The 9,550-nt window shown below is 36.6% G+C and overlaps 1 long non-coding RNA gene across 2 annotated transcripts; it reads right to left on the reverse strand.

Moving 5' to 3' along the window:
- Positions 1-8,677: 8,677 nt before the first annotated feature.
- Positions 8,678-9,472, reverse strand: LOC118739990. Of its 2 annotated transcripts, none has more exons than XR_004993083.1 (2): positions 9,074-9,472; positions 8,678-9,007 (listed from the first exon to the last, which is right to left on the reverse strand). It is a non-coding gene; the product is annotated as an uncharacterized LOC118739990 (long non-coding RNA). The 2 variants fall into 2 exon arrangements; XR_004993082.1 differs by having other exon boundaries at positions 9,061-9,472.
- Between the last annotated feature and the right edge of the window lie 78 nt (positions 9,473-9,550).

A 9,550-nucleotide genomic window follows, 5' to 3' on the forward strand; every position in this document is an offset into this window, starting at 1 on the left:
ATTATACTAAAATTGAATGGCCTACAAAACTGCAAACTCCAAAATTTTCTAAAGATTCTCATTAAAAAGTTTTTGACACAAAAGTTTTGATGACAACAGCATCATTTTGAATTTTGCTGCTATTATTTTGAACGCCACTGTACTTGTGTATACATAAAACAATAGCAGAAACAAACAAAATATAAATAAAATAACAATATCTCGTTAGTTAGTAGGTTAGGCGCTGAAGTGTCGTCGCCAGTTCGATACCTGTTAGGCTTCTGGGACAACATTTTAAAATGTTCGATGAGTTGAGTATTCATATGGCAATAGCAATACTTGCTCGATGATATATAGGCAACAATTGTGGCCTTTTTTATTTGAATATTATTATTTATTTTTTAATCGACTTCTTTTGAATCGATTCTTATTCTTGTTTCACCTCCATAACTTTTTTGCTGCAGCTCTTCAGGAGATACGCTGCTGATGTTACTGACACGTGGCCGAGCTTTGATCATTTCGGCGTTTCGGCGCTTAGCATCTAGCAAATTACTTCACTCACTCAAGCAATATTGATTGCTGCTTTGCAAATTCATTTTGAAACGCCTTTTTTTGTCGATAAATGGAAGAGATAAGCGAATAAAGTAGGCCTCGCACTTAAATGCTTGGCCAGGCTTTCAATACACCACAAACTAATCAAATAAACTGTAAAAATTGTTGGCACTTAACGATGAGAAGCTGCGAATCAATTAACAAATTGAGAAATTATCTTTCTCTGTAAATGAAATAAGCAAATACAATTAGTGGAAAGAATTGGCGGCTGAAATGTTTTTTATAAGAGCAACAGATATGCAGGAGATCAAAATAAAATTAAGAGAACTACAATGACCGGCATTCTTTTCCTTGGTCGACTCTATGTATTCGTACGTACATATGTATCTCTAGACGTTTGACAAAACTACTTAACGCGAATTCGGTTATCTTTTATTAAGCACTAAATTGTTGGATTTCAATAAAATATTTTATATGTATATTAATTCATTTTAAGATGCCATGAATAATAAGTTAATAAAAATATAAAACTTTTGTATGGAAGTTACTTTCTTTGTATCTAATCAAAGCCCCTAAAAACAAACACAGTAGAGCTTTCTTAATCCGGATGAATTAAAACCAGCTCAATCCGAATGATACGGGAATCCGGATTGCCAAATATCTGGGGAAAACACCCATAATTTATACTATAACAATGACTTAAATATAAATGTTAAAAGTATAAACTAATGGAATATTAACTCAAAATTTATTTAAAAAAGTCGGATACTTTTGTTTGCCGAGTACACTTTTGCGCGATCTGGATTAGCTAAACCATCGTCGGTCCGGATTATAAGGCAAATAATAGACATTCTTTTTAACCCTGTTGGCATTACACAACGATCCGGATTAGACCATAGCCGTATTAGCGAAGTTCTACTGTAAGTTGTATTCAATTATCTGAAATTCCAACTCGGAACCAGAAACTAGTAAACTGGAAGTCCCTTCTGCCTGAACCGTTGTCTTGACCCAAAGTTAGGTTATGTTAAGTGTTAGCCCCGCAATAAACTCACCTAAACATTTCTTATGTTATCCACTTTGGTCCGAAACTACCCCTTAAGTGGTACCGCATGGGTTCCTAAAGGACAGTGCGCTGGCAAGGCACTTATCACAATTGAAGTAGGCCAGTTTCAGAAGCTCTTTTGAACGCCCGCCGGTGCAAGTCACGGTTTTCGCTCAGCAGATTACTGGCCCATCTCTCAATGAGGGGTTAACAGGTTTAAGTATGAGCTCCGATACCCCCTGTTTCAGGAAAGATGACCTCAAGGGAGCTCTTCCCAGCCAATTTATCAGGCATGCAGTTTCCTGAAATATCACCGTGACCTTGTATCCAAATCAGCTCGATTGGCAAGTAATTCGACGCGATCAAGGGAGGTCAGTCATTGCCCGAACAGTTTCAATCGTACCATGAGTGATCCAAGAGTCCCAATTGGCGATTGGCTGCCAGAGCAGATATTTATCTTTCTATTCAGTATTGCGTTACCACTTTTATGAGGACTGCAATAAATGGGGTACGGAGAGTTGCTGACAGAACACACCTCTTCCAAATCTATCATCCAATTTCGAGCCATCCGTGAATATGTCTATTGAAATTCTGTTTCATACATACAGGTCAATAAGTCCTGTAATTGGTTCGGGATCCTTCGAAGATGCACGAGAGGTTTTCCCGCCTTGGATATTACATACTAACACTCCGTAGGATACGTTCGATAAGATCTTGTAACCTATGCTTAGAAGTCTGATCTTGCGGTATTATTATTATTTACTTTATTTAGAGTTTGTGAAAAAAAAAAATTTCAGAAATTCATATATTTTAAATAAAAAAATCTCCGCCTGTGAAAATTCCAGGACCATTTAAGATCAGTTAGAAGCATTATATACAAATTTTATATTTTCCGAATTTTTTATTATACATATATTTTTTTAAATATGTTTTTTTTTATATAGCTTTAAATATCACCTTTAAAAGGAAGCCAGAATTATTTTTGTAAATGTAATAGTATTTGAGATGTTCAAAAAATTAACTAAAACGGGAATATGTGAGATTTTTGATTTTGCATAACTTTCAAAAACTACTTTTCTAACTTTTTTTGGCAGAACTTCTTAATATGCTAAAAGAAAGCTTTGGCCAAAATTTATTTGAATCCAAAATGGTCGATCCCAACCACTGATCACTGATTTGACATGCCTAATATTAAATATCCATTTCGAACTAGTAAATTTTTTCGAGAATGGATACGAAAAAGAAACCCAAAACACTAATTTTTAAAGTTTTAAGGTGTCGTTAATGGCAATTCAAAATATTCTTCTTCTCAAAAATCTCTGCTTCAAGCTAAGAGCTTTTTCACCCCATTCACATGATGATAAAATACTTAAACGTTGGTGATTTATAACATAAGTAAAACTGTGAACGTTATTTTGATAGCAGCTAATAAAATGTCATTAAAGAAACAAGCGATACTCGCCCACTTTCATTCGTTAATCACTTGAAATTCCAATGAAAATAATACAATAAAATATCTTCAGTAGAAGTGACTCACCTACAAACTGGCCACGCTTGTGGCATTTATCACACTCAAACTGCAATATAATATGCAAGAGTTTTCGAAAAACGTAAATGAAATAAAAAACAAAAACAAAGAAAAGCAAAAATCAAAATTAAAGCTGCAAATAAAATCGCCATCGGCGCTGCTGTTGTTGAAATTTTACTAATTAAATGCGCGCAATCGCAAACATCGCAGCTGACAAATCACATTAACAGATCCAGACAGCGCGCACGTCAAGCCTGCGAACAATAGCAGTAGCAGCGGCAGCGGCATTGTCAACGCTATCTCACCTGTTGACACTCCTTCCGCGCTGCCACTTGCAATCTGCGCAAGCCGCTGCACGTGAGTGCGTGCACTTACCTGCTTGAATGAAGCTGCTTTGTATGTGCGCCCCCGCTGACGGCGCTTGCACCGCAGTTGGCATTAACTGCGAGCATTTCATGGCTGTCAGGGGCGCCAGTTTTTACGGTGCACTCGTTGCTGCCGCGCTACTTCAGTGGAATTCGGCAACGAAATTGACGCATAATTTATGCGTTGCCTTCGATTGGTGCCAAAGAGTGTACACCCCCCGTTTTCTACTAAACCCAATCGATTCACAGCTAAACGGCTTAAGTGTCTTCCTCAAAATTTCCCTTGGTACAGCGACTCCGACGCCGCCCCAAGCACCGCTGCCAGGAACACCACAACTCCACTGTAAAATTTCAATGAGACGCAACGCTTTTATTGCTTCATGAAAATTTCGTAAGTTGGCATTTTGGATGCGCTTCAACAACAGTAACAATAACAATTTTACCAGCAATAATCGTCCATATCAAATGGCGGTTGTAGTTGTTGTTGGTGGTGCTGATAATCATGTGATTGTTGAGTTTCACGTCTTGCATTTGTAATTGGCTTTATTGTAGTTGGAAATTCGGCTGGTCTTGTCATGACTGTCGTTGCTGTTGCTGTTGTTGATTGCTTGCTTAATGCATTTAATTTTAAACTCGTAAATAAATGAAATATTGTGTATGAATTAAAGTTATTGTCGTAGGAGCAAACACGTTGAGATTATGGTGTGGCAATAAATGCCGCCTGAGATACTCTACACTTGGTAGTGACGAACTTTTTTTCTACACGAATGGACACCGCAGAATAAGCCGCATATAAGTTAGAGAATGCTTTTAAAACTATTTGTGTATTTAAAAAATCCGGATTGAAGATGAAACTACATGCGTAGTGCACAGTCAAGTGTTTTTTTTCAAAAAGACGTGTACGCCACTCGTAGAACCAATTATAGATACAATTACGAATACAAACAGTGCTTCTTAAAAATGGCCGTGTCAACGAGAAAAATCAAGGCACCGAGCTTATCCACGGTTGAAAAAAACCCACAGCAATGGTACACTGCAAGTGCTGTCGCATCCACTAACACTAATACTACAAATATTACAAAATCGGAACGAACCAATAGGCCTAAATGCCAGCGCCGTCGATACTGTGTACTACAGTAGTAAACTCAGGTCTAGACGCTGGTCCGCAGTAAAGTCAAATTTCCCACGCAACCAGCGGAAATCTTAGAGATGCTGGAAGAGTTGGAATTTCAGTGAGCCCACAAAAGCAATAGGTATAACAAGGAACGCTAAGCTGCACAGTGGGGAAAAACTGCCTGTTGGTCTAGAATACCTAAATGATCAGAGATTACCTTGATCCTTAAACTGAACAAAATAAGACCATAAGTACGGGTTTTCTAAATATCTCGAGTCCAGCGCCACTTGGCAGCTAAACTTGCAAACTTATTTCTTATCGCGCGGGTAAAATACATACATAGTACCAAGTTTGAACGAAATCGGTCAATAAATACAAAATTTTTAAATATCTCGACTCCAGCGCCACCTAGCGAACCAAAAAAAAAATCAGTTAACAAAAACAACAAATAAAATGGGGTCGGTTTAGTAGTTTTTGAACCCAAGCATTACAAACATTCCCCATATAATCAATTTTATATAATTAAATAGTATAGAAAATTACAAAAACTTTTTTTAACACTAAAATCGATATTATTTCGATTTATGACTTATTTTCAGACTCATTTAGTGTATGGATTGAGATTCCCATGAGTAGTCCTTTTCAAGAAGTGAAACACCGAAATTCGGTATATTAAATGAATTAATAATGAGCGCAAGAGCTCCGAGATAGCACCCCTTAATGACTCACGAATGATTATAAATTCTTCACATCTAATTCCATTTCATAGTAATCGCATCTAATAAATAACACAGCTTGATCTCATACTTGTAGCGCTCGTAGTTGGTTGATCAGCAAAACTTCATCTTCATCAGCCATTTCGGATCTCCGTTCGCCAAACAACCTCCACCCCCCCTCATATCAGCTATCCAGTAATAGGCGAGACGACGACGACACGATGACGACACGACACGCATGTAATCACCTCATTGTAAACGACGCAATCGTAAGTCAAATTGCATGCAACCGCTGCTGTTGTTGTTGTTCTTTATAGCAGTGGTATAGCAGTAAATGAGGTTGCGTTTGATGCAACACCGCAGCGCCTTGTTTCGCCCCTTTTATGACACGCTAATGTAGCTACTTTGGTTTCATACAAAAGGCATTGAAACTGACATACACTAAGTCATATAACTTCCCATTCCAAAAAGTTGGGAAAATGGTGTCACTATTTCTGTTGTTGTAGTAGTAGTTGGTTTGGTTAATACCGTTATTTTGATGCTATTATAGACGTTTTATATGTAGTATGTAAGCACGTTAATATTAGTGCATAATTGTTGTTATTTGTTGTGGTCCAGCTGGCTCATCAAGCAGCCATTTGTACATTCATCGTTCGCTCGTCCGCGCGTCCGTTCGTCCGTTCGCAGCTTGCTTAACTATGCGTGAGCTGAAGTGATGGCTTAATTGGAAGTTTTCATTGTTTCAAATTATTTATTGATTTATGCATAAATATTTGTTATGTATTTATGTATTTCATCGTCGACAAAGCTAAGGCAAGCACCAGCAACAGCGGCAACAGGCACAAATACTAATATAGCCAGCAAAGTCAATAACAAAAGCTGTATTTGTGACACATAAAAATTCGATGCGTTGAGAAGTTTGTTGTAGCGTAGCAGCTTAGTGGCTGTTTTTTTAAGCCTCATCTTGTTGTCGGTACGTTTATTACTTGTTTACCTCCACTACTCTTCCTCATCTTCACTCCTTTCAGCTGGGTAAGTTTATGACTTCATCCCAGCAATGCCCAGCAATGCAGTCGCTTTTTAAATAGTAATATATTTGCTACTCAATTGTTGTTGCTACCCATTATTTTTGTTTATACCGTTTGTGTTCTTGTTGCTGATGCTGTTGCTTTTGGCCATTGCAATTTGTCTAACGGTTACGCAAACGCCGTCGAATTCACATAAAATCTCATTCAACTTAGCCAACGTTTTAGTCTTCGTAGGCCAGTCAGTGGTAGTTCCCGTGGCCAACTACTCAACCGAAACTCCACATTTTATTTAGCCACAATTCACATCAGCTCATAGCGTCTACGCCTTCATCACTTTGCTTAGCCACAATTCACCGCTACTTTTGATTTCTTCTAGCATTTACACTTAGCAATAGTGCGAGTATTACTCACTTCAATTCCTCATACTCAACATACATGCATACATACATACATATATAGCATGCAAATAAATCAACAATTTCAAGCCAGATCGCAAGTTCGAGTTGAAGTTGCGGTGAATGGGCTGTAAATACTTTTGAGATTTATGTTCTGTTTTGTTGGACTTTATTATTGTTGCGGTTGTTCTTGACGATGTTGTTGCCTTAGAGGTTTATGTGGCCTCTTACATACGTAGTTCTTTTTTCTAATCTAGAAAATCCCAGCACAATCTGTTTTTGTACCTTTCTTGTGCATCTGTTATTTTTTCAATTAATGAACTTCACCTTGGTAAGTGCTAAAATTCCAACATGGAGATGAAATGAAGCACGGGTGTTAAATATTCCTGTATTCATTGTAGCTTAGAAATACATACCCACCTACATACATACACATCTCTGCCGTTCAACTAAAGTAACCTAAGTAGGGATCGACCCCTTTCCACTTTTTTCAACATTTCATTGGGTGCCCAAACAATAGTTAATACTTTGCCATTTAACTAGCCATAGGTGTAGTTTAAAATGACCTTATAATAGCAGCTTAATAAAAATATAAAAATTTTTTAATTCAAGGTCAAACCTTCTAAAGTCACTTAAGCTACTTTAATTGATCGGCACAGATATGTATCTAGGCATGAATGCAGTTCAGTGTGATCAGTAATACCAATTTGTTATCTAGAAGCATAGACAGACGGCAGCGTTGATCTGGATCAAGTACTGCAGCTAATCTTTAAAGTTAATCGAATAACAGAAATTTTCGATGACAACACTGATCAAATAATGCAAGCGAACTTGGTGTCCGCGGTTGCCGTGTGGTGAGAGCTGCATACTACATTTCGGTAGGGCCCATGAAATACAATTTTTATTTTTATTTTATTTTATTTTGATTTATTTTATTTTTATTTGTTTACTGGCGCCATTGCGCTAAAATGTTGCCAATTAGAGTATCAGCGTCAGTAGCGCAACACTGCGCTGCGTCACCCAGCACACTAACTATTAAATAGGTTGAACCAATCCACTTATCATTAATTAAATTCGCAAGCGCCACGGCGAAACTCGCTTCTCACAAAATGAGCTCCAAGGCGAATTCATTTTGGTAACACCACTTTATAAGAATTCGCATTAATGAGCTCCGTTTTTTCCTGCTCTTTGAAACGCAGTCTGCAATGCCCAAAATTTTCAACAAAAAAATGCTACCTAAATCATACAAGAAAATTTTCTAATCAATTTTATAAACGTTCAATGTGTGAAATCCTGCTTTGAAACTGAAATTCGAGTTTTTATCCCATTATATGCTAGGGGTATGTTTCCGTTATGGGGATAACGCTAAAAATAATAAGTAACAAAAATGTATTTGTTTATTTTAGTAATAAAAAAAAAAAACAGTTTAAACCGGAGGAAAAACTGTAACCTTTGTAATACTTTCAGTTACGGCGCAGAAATGAGCCCAAATTGGCTTACTGTTTTGATTAGTCGAAAATTGAAAAATAGAGAAATACGTCAAAATATGTAAATAATTGATTAACACAAAATCCTCATTGAACTCAAAACTTCAAACTACACCATTTCCAGTTGTAAATGAGAAAGCGTCAAATGAAATTGCGAAAGCGTCATTTGGAAATGAGAATAGTCAATTGTAAATGCGATATCGTCATTTGAAATTGAGAATAGTCAATTGTAAATGAGAAAAGGTCAATAGTAAATGAGAAAGCGTCATTTGTAATTGAGAGTAGTCAATTATAAATGAGAAAGCGTCAAATGAAAATGCGAAATCGTCTTTTGGAATTGAGAATAGTCAATTGTAAATGAGAAAGCGTCATTTGTAATTGAGAATAGTCAATTGTAAATGAGAAAGCGTCAATTGAAAATGAGAATAGTAAATTGTAAATGAGAAAGCGTCAAATGAAAATTCGAAAGCGTCATTTGGAAATGAGAAACTCGTTTTTATTCAGAAATTATTTAGATGTTATTAAAAATGCAAGTTTATTATGTCCCAACTTGCATATCTTGTAAAGATAAAGCATTTCCATGGAAAGATGTTGCGTGCTGAAATACTCTCGCGCAGTCTCCTCCGAGGATTATAGTTTTCGCGTCATCCACCAAATTCTCCAAATATTGCAGCCGTTGTTCAACAATGTTTGGCCCATTTATGACTGGGTTTGAGATATGCCCCTTTACATGCATTTTGATTTTTCCCCAGATTATTTCAATGGGGTTTAGCATGGGGGAATATGGCGCTAAACGCAGCACTTTATTAATGAAATGTCCAAGTAATTTATATATATGCATATTTTTAACATACTTGATTTATATACTTTTTAATCGTAAAGTAGTTCTTCCGCCAGTGTAAAACAACTGAGACTTCCCGGCGAAAATAAAACCGAAGAGTGTTCTCTATCGAGCTACATACATTGATCCGAGACATACCGTAATGGTTTAAACAGATTCAAGAAGGTCATGATGAACTACATACATACATTTATATGTATATAAGTAATTCGTGAAGGTTTTTCGGAATTCGACCGGCATCGTTTTCATCCGAATATTGGCCAGCTTTATTTTCCTGTTCTTATCTATGTACATACTCTAATATGACGTAGCTTACAAACAGCAAAGATGAAGATCATAACCTTCTGAAAACTTAAAAATTCCGTTTTCAAACGCGTTTTATAGCGACATAATTGATTAAGTATTATCAGTGATAAGCGAATTTAAATCATCTATTATATATGCAGTACGCAATTAATTTACTTTTATTTCTCATTTCCAAATGACGCTTTCGCATTTTCATT

The sequence above is a fragment of the Rhagoletis pomonella genome, unplaced genomic scaffold (genome assembly GCF_013731165.1).
Source record: "Rhagoletis pomonella isolate Grant_MI unplaced genomic scaffold, Rhpom_1.0 Rhpom_scaffold_00005, whole genome shotgun sequence".
In the NCBI taxonomy this organism is placed as follows: Eukaryota; Metazoa; Arthropoda; class Insecta; order Diptera; family Tephritidae; genus Rhagoletis; species Rhagoletis pomonella.